This window comes from Helicoverpa armigera, chromosome 11 (assembly GCF_030705265.1).
Source record: "Helicoverpa armigera isolate CAAS_96S chromosome 11, ASM3070526v1, whole genome shotgun sequence".
NCBI classification, from domain to species: Eukaryota; Metazoa; Arthropoda; class Insecta; order Lepidoptera; family Noctuidae; genus Helicoverpa; species Helicoverpa armigera.
In genome coordinates, this window is record NC_087130.1 from 2,371,577 (window position 1) to 2,386,507 (window position 14,931).

At 32.8% G+C, this 14,931-nt stretch overlaps 1 protein-coding gene across 3 annotated transcripts in view; it reads right to left on the reverse strand.

Moving 5' to 3' along the window:
* The window catches only part of LOC110371999 (neuropeptide Y receptor type 2), a 267,501-nt gene that overhangs the window by 97,425 nt on the left and 155,145 nt on the right, over window positions 1-14,931 (reverse strand). Inside the window, exon 1 of one of the 3 annotated variants that reach the window (XM_064036800.1) lies at window positions 5,560-5,801. The exons of the other annotated variants lie outside the window; for them this stretch is intronic. The gene's annotated coding sequence lies outside the window, so the exon portion shown is untranslated. Of the gene's footprint in view, window positions 1-5,559; window positions 5,802-14,931 lie in introns of those variants that run through there. 3 annotated transcript variants of the gene reach the window in all.

Below are 14,931 nucleotides of genomic sequence, written 5' to 3' on the forward strand. Positions count from 1 at the left end.
ATTTCAGGTCTCAGATTTTCGCTTTAAAGTTGTATAGCCTTTTGGAAGATGCGAAACTCTTTATGTCATTTAAGTGTAAGTTTATTATATTTTTATATGAATTTCGATTTATGAAGCCGGTCCATTTTCGTTCATTTTCGGTTGATAAGAACGTACCTATATAACGTAGAACGTACATACCATCATAAGTAACAAGTTTGATAAGCATAATATGTATATTTATGTGTATATTTCTAATTTATCCTTGGGGGTTCCCAAAGAAAAATTTTGCTAGACATTATTATTTTTCTAGGCGACAAGACCTCAGACTATCATAGCCACAAAACCAAAAGTTAAATAAACATAGACAAGACATTCATGATTTATTCAAAGGTTCAATTATGGCCGCGGTCGACACAACCCTTCCTTGAAAAATAAATTCAATTTCATGGTCATCAAACATTTTTGTACTGACTCTCGAAGTCCCGACCCTTATAACCTAATTCATCAAAGTTTTGACTCACAGTGCGGTTACTCAGACTTTGTTTTATATTATTACTATAGAAATAAACTCAAGGGATGGTAACAAGGCAAATATTGATGGATCTGTGCATTATCTCTCTATTGAAGATGGATTCTTAAACATAAGTCTTATATTGAATATAGTTTTGAAAACATTTGATTGGTTGAAATAAAATACAATGCTTCAATCTTGACTTTTTGATGTAGACACACCAACCAAAAATGTCTGAAATATGTAACTTTTATTGAGACCCCCGTTAATTCTTTTCACGGCAGGAATTGCAGTGTCAATTCTTTTGACGGCTGATAGTTTCAGCGAACTCACTCAGCATTATGGTACAACGATAACGGATATCTGGCCGCTACCAGATCGAATAAAAAGTATAATTGATGCATGATTACCTTCAAAATAAACTGCCAACCAACCAGGGGCTATCCGAAGGTTTAGTCTGCAGTGTTCTAAGACTCTATTTATACTCGAGTGTCGTTCTATAAACGGATCTCAGTACACTTAACAAATCAAGATCCTTCAGTAGGTCGGAGTGATGCTAAGCCCTTAGCCTGTGACAGTCGTTTCAGATCGGCTTAAACTCTTAAGTTTCGAAACTCATCAAACTTTAGGATACTGGTTTAAGGACGCGTAGTGTAAGGATTGTGGGAAGCAGATAGTAGTAATCCCGTATTTAATTTTTCTGCATAATAGTTCCAGTCACGATCTGAGGGAACTGTTTCCCATAGCTGGATAAAAAGTAATGTTATAAATGAAAAGTAACTCTTTCGTTCTGTCGCGCTTTTAACCTAAAACTACTGACACGATGTAGATAAAATTAGAAAGAAAATATACTACTTTTTATCTGGCTGTTTTACAGAAAATTCCAAAGGGAAGCGGATAAAAATGCTGGCGGAAGATAGTTTACTATCAAAACCAACTGATTTAAATAAACTGTTTATCAGCGTAAATAGTACAATTTAGGTTTCACCTTCTCAAGAGGTGCAATCCAATCGGAAAATCAAATCAGAAAACGGAAATATCTACTTTAAATACGACGTTGATAAAAATTGCAGTACTATCGTGACGCACATAAAAAATCAGTTTGCTTTATGTACCGAGATAGTCGCAATCTCTTTAAGAAGTTTTTTTGATAAAAATGATGTACGTAAATATTGTGTATTTGACAAAGATTCCGATTGTTTCTTTGATGTTCTCGGTTCTTGATAAAAGAGTGGTTTGATATGATATGACTTTTGAGAACGGTCTGGTATTGTATTGACTCTTAGAATTTGGAGACGAAAGAAAAAAAGTTTTTTTTTGAATCTTTTAGTATCTGCTACACCTTTCAAAATTTACAAAATTCAGCTAGAAATACTGATTGAATAGAAAATTCTGTTTAATATGAAGTTATATAATATTTCACGCCACTTATCAATTAAGTACATCGTTGACCGTCTATATATATATTTATATAACTTTTGTTTTATTAGTTTGAGGTTTTATTCATATCGTATAGACAACATAAAAACATATACCCAATTAATCTTTCTCCATATTTTGAGAATGTTTATAAACAACTTTTTCTATTAATAACAAAGTTGATAAACACTGGTGATGAACGGAAATTAGTGTTTGGTATATTTTTATCTGTAAGTAAGGGTGTTACCTAGTGATAATCTTAATTAGCTGTTGATATATGTATTCCATAGAAGATTAATATCACGTCCGTTTTAGACAAGTATTGGTCACCTTTCAATCAGGGTTTTTTATGAAAGAAGTATTTCGTTTTCCTTTAACGATATTCACTAATACACACCTATTACTAAGAAGGAGTATTTCAATACAGGTCTTGTCAAACGTCAACTTTGCCACGCTGAAGTTGGCTGTTACTAACTGCAAGATGAAAATGTATTAGCAAGATTCCACTAAATTGTTCGCGAGCAAGATGTACGCATCACAGCCAGCACGACTGTGTTTGCGCACAGAGTTTTCATTTTCGGATATTTTAGAAATTTCGCACGCAATAGGGTTGTTTCCTAGTATTCATTTAGTTAAAAGTAAATAAATGCACCGAAAGTTCACAAAACTAGAAACACGATAAGCTATATCATATTATTTATAACTGACCATATATTTTTTAATTAATTTATGAAATCTTAATTTAGAGCCTATGACGTCACGCCATTAAAAACGACGAGAAGAGACTGATGACGTCATTTTTTCTGTGACAGATATATCGAAATAACCAAATAACCTCAGAATTAATGTTTTGTTTATTCGCTTCTGTGAAGTTCTGTGTGTTAATTGCATTTAAGTGATACAACTGCTAAAGAATAATGGAGAAAGGATTTATGGAAGCTGATAGTTCCAATCTGCCAAGAGTAGACTTCTATGGTCGCTCAATTCTTTGTCAATAACCAAGATTTTTCAGCGGAACGTGGATGAACAGTTTATTTGGAGCACTAATGGTCGTATTTCCACAGTCTCGCACAACACAAACCTTGTAGACATGCATTTAATTTAAGTTTTTTGAAAAAGCATCAAATCTTTTTGAACGCGGACACAAACATAACCTCAATATAAATAAACACAAACTTTACGTTTCTTTGCACCGTTTCATTTTTCCGCGTACACAACTCAAAACATTTGAGGTATTTTATTTTTGTGCAAATGTATAAAAATAATTTATATGTAAAAAATATTATAGTTTTTGTAGCTATTTTATAAAAATTAAGAAATCCATTAGTTGGTATGTTAGTTTTTCTCGTTAGATGTGCTTTAAAATGTAAAGGAATGAACAGAGAACGTTGACGTCACAGTCACGTGATCTAGCGTTTTCTGAGCAATATTTTAAGAGAAATAGAAAAAAATGTAATACATAAAAAATAAAAAGATTTGAGACGAAAAATGAAAGAGAGAGAGATCTTAAAATTATTTAGAAGCTATCTAAATAGATTTCCGAAAATTGGAAACAACCCTATTTGTTATTGTTTTGTTGGTAGAGCGAGTAAATTAAAAAAAAAGTATTTGCGTGCGTCACAGTAGCGATCTAGGAAATATGTAGAAGTTATGACTAGTACACATTGAAGAGCAATATCTTTTGCAAATAAGGCCAAGTTATTTAAATAAGTCAAACGTGATGTAAGTTTCATAGAGTCTCGTGTGAATTTCATACATTACGTAGGTAGTACGTAAGTACTTAAAATGTTACCTAGTTTCAGTAAGATTACACTCGCTCAGAGTTTGACGAGTTAAGATTAAGACCTACAGATATGTCACTGGTAGGTATTAGGTACATAGAGCACCTACCTACTTACCTAGTGTATCTACTTGCGCATGTAAGTTTGCAGGCAAAATGTATTTAATTGTAGAATTTGGGGGAAATTGCTGCAAATTATAGAGTAACTACTAAAGTTACATATTCATCATTTATTTTGTTTGTTTGATTAATCAAACTTGAATACATAATATAAATGATTCCATTGTATTCAATGACTCATTAGGTCACTAATATTTTTCTTGTTATTTTTACAGAATGGCCTTGATTAAATACTTTAAACAACTTAGGTTCATGTATCTTAAAATATTATTTACAGTCAGTTAGTTTCATACTTTTATTCAGGTACACAAGCCAGTTAATTGGATACTTTTATTCAGGTACACTTAAAAGGTATCTTGCACTCAATTTCTCTTTAAAGTCAGCATATAGGACACGGCCTTTGGTCCGTATTTCGGTCAGCAAGTTAGCACGATTCCAGTTGGTTACATTTGATGGTTCTACTTACTAGGAAATGGACCTCCGAGGTCCAGGCGTAATGTTCCGTGCAGAAAATACGGAATGGAAACCGCATGATAAGAGCATCTTTGAAAAGAAAAGAAGTATTTACTTTTTATGTAAGTGAAAAATGGTGGAAAGAAGCCGCTTTTCATTTATGCTTTTTTATCGAGAAGTCTTAGATTTCAACTACTTTACTGTATGAAAGGATATTCCCTTTTGGATAACCGACCGGGTCTATGAAGGTTAAGCAGCGCTTGGTGCGGTAGGTCCGCGGATCGATGATCACATTCTATGTCATAGTTTCTCCATTCAGATCCATAGATTCCTCGTGTCTCATAAGACTCAGCTATCATTTTTACGCACCATGGCTGACTGGTAACTAGAAGTCAGAAAGTCTGATTTAGTGTCTTACCAAGGAATGTTGTATTGCCTCGGTCATTTGGTTGAAAGGGTCAGACTGACTATCAAAGTCACTTCATGTAAAACACTGGCAACTGTCTGCATCTGACAAGTATGAAAGTCGACCAGAACATAATTGGGAAAACCTAAGTAGATGATGTCATACATAGAAAAAATACAGTAGGTGCCTCCTTAAAGCATCTACATTCTACATGGCATGATATTATTTGTAATAAAAGTCTATAATACTTAATTACTTATGCTAATGGAAAGCCACCCCATTATAGTGACATTGCCATTGACATTGACCGTGACCATTTTTTTTTATGAAGAATGAAAATGACAAAATAAATTGATTGGTTATTTGTGTATGTCCTGTTACCTCCTCAGATTGTAACTATACCTATTGGGTTTTCATATTGATGGCTTTATCTTCATACATAACCAAATTTTTTTCATTGAGTTAAAATCAAGTACAAATGTATTTTTCTACCTACTTATTACATAAATTTTTTTCAGGAAAACAAGTTCGTAAAAATTATGTTTGAAATAAAGTATGATTCTTTATATTGTCAACTTTTAAATGTTGTTATTAAGTGTCAGTTGTCTGTATTCATTAAGATTTATTACCTATTTAGAATAAGCAATGAGCATGACGCTGATACTAATTTGTAATTTAAAACGATATTTTAATAAACGTCTTAGTCATCACGCTGTACAAATCATTGTACGTACAAATAATAAAATCAACAGAATTAATTTTCCCCACAATTTAAATAAATATAAATCCCTAATAATTTACTTTAATTATTTTACTTTACATTATTCATATAGAAAACTATTTCCTAAGTGCTTAAAAATACCAAAATCAACTATAAAAATAACTTACCAATAAGTAGATCCGACGAACCAAAAACAACAAAAAAAATCCACGAAACTTTTTAAACCAAACAAAAAGTTGCACGTTATTAAAAAGTTATTCCAATCACTGTTCCAAAAAGTTTTTAAACAAATCAGGTAAGTACTGGCTGGTTTTTAAATTGTGTGTTCCACTAAGTTTTCGCGCGTATTTCGCTGTCAGACGGACCGTCAAGTCGTCTTCACGCACCAATGTTCAATGTGAGACTGGTACTGTAGTTACCGTACTCGGTCGCTGTTCCGATGATACGCTTGCTTGTATCAAAAGCCCTATATTCTCTCTTCTTAATTAATGGAAATAGTATCGTTAGTAAGTCAAGACTATTTTTATTTTGTTCCAGTTAGTTTTAATTTTAAAAGTCAACTTGAAATTGGAATATGAATTTGCTTGTCATGTTCTGTAACAAATAGATTCGTGCTGTGTATTCTCAGTTCTTTTTTCGAATAATAAAATTGTAGGTTCACTCTCGCTCGTATAATTCATAGTGTTGTAGACTACGTATATAAAAAGTTTAGTTAGTAAATAAATTTTAATTAAAAAAGTTATTTTTGCATAGTATTTCGCCTGGTATTGTGGAGTTTTTATTAATGTTTGAAATAGTGGGACTGTGTGGTAATTATATGCTTTATATTGGACATTATGACGCATGGTAGAAACTAAAAAAAAAATTGAAGATGTTATTGATATCAAAAACAGACAGTGTTGTCACATTTTTTATCGCTGTTATCTATGACTCAAGATTTTAGAAATAAGAGTAGGATTTATGGAAATGCAAATAATATCAATTTAAGAACACTTGCTCTGATATTTGCGTGATAATTAACTTTTTCTTTTGATAAATGTGGCATGCTAATATTTACTTCTTAGTACCTAGATATAAAATATCTCTTTAAGTATTTTGGCATTCAATATTTTACTTCTTTTCACACGACTGTTTAATCGTTGGCTTAAGTTTACAACTGCGTATTTGAAATAATACCAGTCTGGTAGAGTTATCTTACCGAGATATACGGATAAACCTCTATAATAATTATAAGCATTCTAAGATTACGTAAATCTTTTCTTTCACTGTTTGACGAAAAATACTATTACGGATTATCTTACTTATCTATCTGTTTTTTTTATTAATCGGTATTTTGTTCTACTGTAATAATGTTTTATTTTTTTAATTGAATAACCTACTTACTTTTTAAATATTTTAACATAATAACTTATAAAAATCAAAATCTACATATATCTTATTTATATACTTTGCATAGCACTGCAATCACAAAAAGAATCGATTTCAAAAGCTTGAAAACCATTCGACAGCAAATAAAAATCTTCCCTTCTCGGCTTAATTCTCGATTGACTCCGCTCAGAGGGATTATATCGAATCAACAGCATTATTATATCGAGATATCGCGTTTGAATCGATTCCTCAATTTATGTCGCGAACTCAGTGGTTTTGCGGATAAGCTTAAAGTTATTATAGAGAGAGTTTATTGAAAGTAAGAAAAACTGGTTAAATGAAAAGCGTGTCGTATTTTTAACGTACTGTTATGTTTACGGTATGTAAAATTACATTTACGGTTCCCAAATTAAAGGGTTTTTTAAGACACTAATTTTTGAACTTAGGTACTTTTCTCGAGTATTGCATGTTCCGCTATCTATGTACTTTAAAACTTCCTTGAAATTTTCCTTGAAGTGATTATTTTGAAAATGGAAAAGTTCATATTTCGAGCTATTTTCTATCTACCTCTATTTCCTGGTGGTACTTTTTGTGTCTATATTTTCGCTTTGAGTACTTTCAGTTAGTCATTTACACAAACGTCTTCTTAGTTTCAGAAATTAAGACTATTGTGTAGTCAGTGACTGATTGCCAGTGCCTTACTTGGCAGTATTTTGACCTATTTTCTCGGTTCGTGACTTGTGTATTCATTGTTAAGTACAATAATATGTAATTGTTTTGTATGTCTGTAGTCAAGTACAATATGTATTGTAGCATTAATCAAGGCTGATGACTGGTGCAGAACTTAATGTTTCAAATAATATATTTCAACTATAGGACATTATTTTGAATAGTTATGTGACTTTTCTTCTATTCTTTTGGACCAGTAAGTAATTGTTTTATTTGTACGCGACTTCTTTAAAACTGAATTTAAAAAAAAAAGCAAAGGTAAATAAATGGCAACTTATTTAAACACAGAACATTGAGGAAAACATACAAAAAAAATAATAACGAGTAAAACGTTTACTACGTATTTTAATAAACAAATCAATAAGTGATTGCCGATAACCTCTGTCCAGAGTCCGGCGGGTGCTGCAAATGGGTTCAGAAGGTTCAACAGTCCGGTCTGCAACCCGCGACCTTTCGCCTATCGGAATAGACTGAGCTATATTACTTTCCTTAGTGAAACGGGCCTAACTAAAACCTCAACAAAGCTATTAAAAATCTACTCTCTATTAAAATTAGACTTATGCTTGGTTACTGTAAACAAGAAACGAATGGTTTTCATACAGGGACTATAGTTTTCTGACAGAATGTTAAGCTTCATCAAATAAAGGGGAACGCAGATTTGTTAGTAGTACATGCAACGCAGTCATGGTTGCAATCAAGGTTTTTCCTAAGGTCCTGCAACAACTGGGGCACGGGAATTTTGTTTAGTTAACTAAAACCTCATACAAAAAAGACACATGAAGCCCAAGCATACGCCCACCTTTAACATTAAAAATATACTGTCTGTAAGACACTGCAAACTTTTAGTCGGCCAATACTTAGTTTGTTTGGGCTAACATAACTCAGTATGCAAATGAATGGTGTAGGTACTCACATTGCAATGTTCAGATATTTATCCGGTATCAGACCGACTCTTAGATATTAGATATTCGAATACTTAGATTGAAGTCAAAAATGTTCACAGAAATCAAGATTTTCTTTGAAAATAAAATGGGCAAATATCGGGTCAAATGTCAGCCGACTGTTTAGTCTGCAGTATTCTCTTAATACGTAAATACGAGAAATCTATTTAGAACTCGAAGCCAATGACATTTTTATAAATTGTTTTGTCTCTGTTCGAAGAAAATATTGACTGTCTTTTGTTAGTTTATTAGTTTCTTTTGTTGAGAGGTGCAAAGCTCTCTTTGATAAAATGGGCATTCTATTGATCGGGAGTATGAACTTGATATTGCGTTGTAAAGAAAAATAAAAAAGTAAAGTAAAATAAATCAGTCTCACGTTCTGTATATTAATTTTTAAAGCAAATATGACTGATATCAAAAACACAAAACCTTCATGAAGTGATTGCCTCTTTATACGTTATTTATTTGATTTTGTTAGTTTGTTTCCTAAATATTTTCCAACACAATTTGTAGGTAATTAAACTGTCTAAAGGATTTAAGTATTTAGTTCCTAATTATTCTTCCTTTGCCATTTTAAAACCAATTTATCGAATACAGTTAAATCACAATGAAGAAAAGTACTTTACAAGTTTTAATTCAACAATAATGGTTACAAAGCAAAAAGTCGTGGGTAACCTAAAAGCATAACACTCAGATATATTAAAGTCCGTACTTATTGTTAAGTCAGTCTACAATATAACCGTGTTTTACAATCTAGCTCCAACATTTTATAGTACCTACTGGTGAAATCCCAGAGCATATAACTAACAGGAGCCACCAGAAACAGAAATCCTTACGAGAAAATGTTTGCCAATACAAGTCTGCGGGGCGAGTCAACGCAACAAATAGTGATATCACGCTCATGCATTTTAGGTTACGCACATACATGGCAAGGTGGCACATTAACCTACCTGAATCCAACAAATTTTACAATCCATCACAATAGGAAGCTTAATTAGTTCGGTTGGAAAAAATTGGGGTAGGTTAGGCTAGGGTCTGTACCAGTACGAGTTTGACCAGTGATCTCATACTTTTGGCAGAAAGGAAGGAACGGTAATAGAAATAAATACCATTTATTCCTCCAAAAATACGCACATAAGATAACAGAAAAACTACCTAAACACAAAAAAAAAAAAACAAAAACAATATTTCATTATTTGCGCAAAAAGGTCAGCATAGTAGCAACATGATCACATTTCCAGTAGTTTCATTGCTCTAAAATTGAACAAATTGTACTCAAAGTAATGAATTATTTCAATTAATTTTTATACGAAGTGATGACGGCAGATATGCTGGTTATATTAAATGTGTTTTATAATCTTAGTACCATATCAGCTGAGTAATTTCATTAATTAATTGTATACAAGTGGTTTTGTCATCATACTTTTGTTAAATAGATCATATTCTGTCTAGCCATGTACCAACATACATATATTACGTACTTATCGATGTTTATTATGTAGTTATTAAATAACTATATTGACAATTTAGGTTCTTATTTCTTATTTTGGGACTAAGGAACGTATTATGAGTGTGTGACGAATATAATTAAGTATAATGATATCTTGCTCCAAAAATAGACATTCCTTCACAGAAAAGAAGATTCTAGACATACCTATAATAATAAACAAGTACACTATAATTGAATTGGACCATATTTCTTTCCCATAGATTTATAGGGTGTTCTCAGCACAAGGTATTAATAAATTGGCCACAAACACGCATAGAGTTCAGTAAGGTTTTATTTGTAGTCCTCAAATAGATTAGTTCACGTTTTCAAGGTGTATTTAAGAAATTATATGAGTCATTGTGTCTGCTAATCAATTTATAATCGTTTTGTACAAAATAAAATTATAAATTTAAAAAAACCCCCGACCCAAAAAAAGTACGCAATAATTATGACAAAAGGTTAAAAACGCTAAACCCTATAAAAAGCAAAAAATAACTTTTAACACTATCTATCTACGTAAACTAAATTTTGTCGTGTCGGGGGACCGCTCTAATTCATTACTTTAGATACGTGTTTTTTTTTTAAACAAATGTTGTAATTTGGTAGGTATCATTTGATTTATGTAAGTATTTATGAAGGTAAAATTAAGCGGTCCCCCGACACGTCAAAATTTAGTTTACGTAGATAGATAGTGTTAAAAGTTATTTTTTGCTTTTTATAGGGTTTAGCGTTTTTAACCTTTTGTCATAATTATTGCGTACTTTTTTTGGGTCGGGGGTTTTTTTAAATTTATAATTTTATTTTATTTTATGCTTTTTAAAGGAGCTCCTTAATTTTTCCTTCTTTCATTTAATTTATTTTCACTATATGCGATCTCGGCCAAAGGAAGCTGTTTAACAATCCTCATGACAAACTGGCTCTGGGAGAATTGCACAGATTGAGAAACAATAAAGATTAACATTCTAGATTTTCAGCAAAAATATAAATCGGTTTATCCGTTTCATTCCGGCATTTCAGGGTTTCATCCGCCACATCCCATTTCCAGCATCAGGTTCTCGTCAATCAGAAACATGAAGAGAACTCGTCAAGGCAAATTGAACGAGCCCAAACTCGATGGGTTTACTAAAAGGCAGTTCAGGGTTACGTCCCCTACCTTCGTGCCCTAACAGCAGACCAGCTCAGCGGTTCCAAAAGACATTAGTGTTTCAAATTTCAGATCCCACATATACTTGCAAGTAAACTGAGCGTGTAACATTCCTATCACATCTAGCAAACGAGCTGATGACCTTGAAGACCTGAACCGATTTCCACCAAACATAGCTAAGAACACTCCCGACTGACATACCTTTTAAACAAAAAAAAAACCGCATTACAATCGGATCATCCGTTTGGGAGCTACGATGCCACATACACACACACACACACACACACACACACACACACACACAGACACGTCAAACTTATAACACCCCGTCGTTTTTGCGTCGGGGGTTAAAAACATAGTCAAATACAGGGTCAGTTATAATGTTTACGAAAATAATTGTGAACATACCACATTTATGTCCAGTTTTTATTAAAAAAAAACAATCAGTTTTGCTTGCAAACGATAGTTTTTTTAAGTAAGGAAAAATAAGTGTTTCTTGCTTATAGAGGCTGGGCTTAACAACGAAATGATAATAATAGTAATGTCATGTGGCATGAAGCAGCATTATTTTGACCAACATTAAGAATAATCTTGGAATGATACTTGGTGTTTATCCCAAGGAGGGCAAAGGCCTCTTATCATACATACAAGATTTGAGTGACAATGTGGATTAGTCATATCAGATAAGTATTTTTTAAGGGCATCTTTGATAGACATATAATTTGACAGTGTAAAAAAAATATATTTTCAGAATAGCCTAGAAAGAGACGTCAGGATGTAAAAATACAGCATGTTTTATTTTTATCGAGTATAGTCACAATAATTGCCAACATCAATTAAACGAATTATAAATTCCGAATTCAATGTGATCAAACAAAAGAAAAAAAAACAGTGGTGGCCAGTTCCTCTAACATTCGATTACCAATTTTTCAAATTCCATTCCAGAATACAAACACTTCTTCAGCACAGCCAACAACAAATCGATTTTTGATCTCCTCTCTAAAAATCGAGAATAAACAAAACATATCCTGTTTTTATTATGCAAAATCCTAATGAAACGCGATCATATCGATTATGTTTTAGCACTGTTGTTTACGCCACCATATTGGGCACCGTTCATGCGGCCCACTAATGAAACATCTCGTTAATTTGCAGCCTGCAAGCCGACCGTATTTAGCACGAGGCTGCTATAGGTTTAGGATTAGTTCTAACTAAATATGTTTACTGTTACCGGTTCGTATTTTAGGGTATTTTGTACTGTTGGGTCTGGTTGGTGTATGGCCATTTATTGAATCATTTGCCTCCTCTTTACCTATGTTAGGTTTGTAGTAGATGCAGCTATCTAGCTACCTGTGTTTTATCAAAGCGACTGCCTGTCTGACCTCCTCAAATCAGTTACTTGAGCAACCCGATACCAGTTATTAAGACTGTTTCTCAGACCTTCTGGCTTCTAAAACTCTAATAATAATCTAATACTATCTACCCGTGAAGACTGCTAAAGATCTTCAAATGAAAGTAAGAACCTATAAGTAGCTCTTAGTATTAACTCCTAAAAACAAGGACGATTACCTAAAAAACTACATTTTCATAGGTCGTGAAACTGACGCATTTTCAATTTAGAACAATCTAGTAACCTAAAGTTTGGACTTTGGCTCGGCAATAAGCCGGTAGACTTAAAATGTTCATAAAATATTGTTGTTCCCAACTTATTACGAGAACTTAGTTTGAGATCGAATTAATAATCCGAACTTTACTTTCAAACAGGTGTACTTCAGGAAGCTTTGAGCTTTGAAGAAATTCAGGCTTGATAAGTTTTACTAACTAGAACACTAAAAATATTGTTAGTTGGTAATACTGGTTGTCAGAATTTCTGACCCGTAAGGACTGCCAAAGATCTTCATATGAAAATCGGGACCTACTCTTTATAGGGCTATCCGAAAAAACAGAAGAACTTGTTAAGACAAGATGGACGGACCAACCACTTGGCCTGGTTGGTCCGTTGCTTAACTTTTATGACCAATCCACACGGGTTTGACTCAGCCACGAGTTCTTCATTTTTTGATAATGTGTGAACTTTATTCAACAGTGAGCCATTGATGTTCAACAGTGGTACTATAGTACTTGCCTATATACCAAGTCCATTAGTCATTACATTAGGCACATCATCGAACGCAGATGAAACAGCTCGCAGTAATGATGCTAATGGAATTTGCGGTTCAGATCCGCATCGTTAATATAAACTAATTATTCTCAAAATACTCCGTGATTATAATGAAACACTGTGTGTATGGAATTTCGCGAGGATTATTTTGGTTTAGAACAAAATATAGGTATATATAATAGGCGTTTTTCCGCGATTTCACCCGTGCCCAGTGGTAACTACTGCCCATATCGGGATAAAATATGGCCTATGTATGTTACTCGGGAAAAGTGCAGCATTCCAATAGTGAAATATTTTTCAAATCGGTTGAGTAGTTTTGAAGCTTTAAGAAAAAAAAAAACAAAAAAATGTTTCCACTTTTTTTTTTTTACTATATTGACAAAACTTAAAATTATTACCTACAACTAAAGATATACAAACTAAAATAAAAACAATAAAAGGAATAAAAAAAACATTTTTATTTTTTTGTTTGTTTTATATTTAAATAAAACTCAAACCCCGAGTGCAAGATATGATAACTAAATTGTTTGTAAGACACTTCATCGTGGTATTTACAGAATAAAAATTCTTCTGCATCTACAAAAATTTGCCAGAAGTTTTTCATGCACAAGAATTTTAATTTTCAGTCGCATATTTTCTTTTCGACTGCAGTATGCTCACAAACTACTTTAGTTTAATTGCATTTCTGGCCAAACAAAGATCATGCACTGTTCTTATAAAACAAAATAACCAAAACAACACAGAAAGTTCTGGAAAGATACAGCGTATGTTTTTGTTCCTCTCTTTATGCCGACTTCGAAACATTTCTGAATTCAAAGAAACTGTTTTCTGGATTAACGAAATTTTAATTACAAGTGAATCGGATTCCTCTGTATGTACATGATTTAAAGAAAATAATATATACAAGCCGAGAAAATAGGTTCAATACAAATGGAAAAATATCGACTACATTTGAAGTCAGATAAAAATATGACAACCAATAAATCTATCAGTTTGAAATGTCAGTTCCAATTTTAAAATCGTGTCAGTGTTACCACAGAAAATAAAATATACAAAAATATTTTTTTATCAATTACCAGTGTTTTATGTCAATTTTAGAACTGCGTTCGAATTTAAAAGAAGTCGTAAGAAAAGAGGTTAGTTACATAAATCAGCGGTTTCCGAAATAAAGTGTTGAGCCCAAGGGTGAAAAACTCAGCCTAAAAGCCTATTTTTCTGTTGTAAGGTTCCCTTGGTCCTGTAAAAGTGTTTTTGCTAACAAGCACCTATATCAATCGTTGGCACCCTTTTTGTATGCTGAAATGTGGTTCCGAGAAAAATACTGGGCAACAGACCGCTTTGTAGCCGAAACTTTTCTTTGGAAAATAAAAGAACTACAGTTATTTACAACCACCGTTCGTGAAGTAGGAAGGTTGTAGAATTTCTTAACTAGCTGAAGTCTACTTATAGTATCTTTGTAGCAGCTTTTTATCACAGGCCAACTTTAGTCCTTTATTTACATAAAGTAAGTAAGTATACTTGGATAAACACATTTTAGGAAAGCTACCTCTTTTATCTTTTCATCAGCATACAACACTATTCTTTAACTGCTGCAAATATAGAGTAACTATTTAATGCACTTTTAGGAGAGAATGGACCAAAAGCTGTGATCAGTTAGAGATAGCTGCACTTTGTAGCGTGACTTTGCTTACAATAGTTTCCAGTGTA